At 47.1% G+C, this 1,056-nt stretch overlaps 1 protein-coding gene across 1 annotated transcript in view; it reads right to left on the bottom strand.

The window, feature by feature from the left end:
- Positions 1-512: 512 nt before the first annotated feature.
- Positions 513-1,056, bottom strand: part of Leprotl1 (leptin receptor overlapping transcript like 1) — an 11,037-nt gene continuing 10,493 nt past the window's right edge. Inside the window, exon 4 of the mRNA XM_031339528.1 lies at positions 513-1,056. This exon is cut by the window's right edge and continues 1,707 nt beyond it. The gene's annotated coding sequence lies outside the window, so the exon portion shown is untranslated.

The following is a 1,056-nucleotide window of genomic DNA, read 5'->3' on the forward strand; positions in this document are numbered from 1 at the left end:
AGAGCCACACTCCCGGCTGACAGTTCTTCAAACAGGATCCTAATCTTCACTAAGGGACAACACAAGCTTGTGTTGAGAGAAATAGGAATTCGAACATCTCACCCACAGTCGTCTCCGAAAAATACCCTGGAGTCTAAAGCACAGGCTAGCCAACAGTAACTTGCCCTTGGTAAGACTGGTCAGCTGAAATTTCAGTGAGTCTCTTGGAACTCACTGTAAACATAGCCGGGTTCAGGCCCGTGCACTCGATCAGAGCCTCAGGGCTGTATAGTCACCATGGTTTCACTTTACCCCTGCAGGCTTGATTTGCTAGGGTGCTTGCTTTTTAGCACATCCCTAGTTTTGATTCTTTAGACAGAGTCCCACGTAGCCCAGTGCAGTCTTGGACTCTTGATCCTCTTGCCCTGAGGCGATGGGCATTTGTCACCTTGTCTAGCTCAGTGTCCCATTCTTAAATGGTTAGTGCACTTCATCGGCTGAACTTTTACTATGAAAACACCCACAAGCTAAAATGGATATTTAAAATCTTTATTGTTTCGTCATCAAAAGTTTTCTCTCTCCACGGTAGGATGACAATGTTGTGTTGGCGCATACTCGTGAAAAAACTCTTAAGTAGCTAGCCTAGAAACCAGAGATGGGACTGGCAAGCCAGTGTCATAGTCAGACACGCAATGAGCTGCTAAGATTAGTACCCAGAAAGAATATGCAGCTGTTAGAAGAGGAGTCTACGGCCAAGCGCACTTCGTTTGTGAAGGACAGCAGGGAGGACCAGAGACGGAACCTCTCGTTCCATCCCGAGCCCACGCAGGCTTCTGAGCTTGCGTACACCCGCACACCCGCGGGCGAGTCTCCGTCATCTTTATACTCAACAAGCCACTTCTGGCCTAACCCACAAACGGCATGGCCGCATTTGGACATTTCATAATGCTTCCCACCTCACAGCCAAAGGAATAAAACATGGGTCAGGGCAAACAAAAACAAATTAAGAACTGCAGCTTTAGGCGTCTTTAGTAAAAAGCTGAACAAACTTGGTGCATGTTCCTGGTTGTTTTTTTT

This window comes from Mastomys coucha, unplaced genomic scaffold (assembly GCF_008632895.1).
Source record: "Mastomys coucha isolate ucsf_1 unplaced genomic scaffold, UCSF_Mcou_1 pScaffold22, whole genome shotgun sequence".
NCBI lineage: Eukaryota > Metazoa > Chordata > Mammalia > Rodentia > Muridae > Mastomys > Mastomys coucha.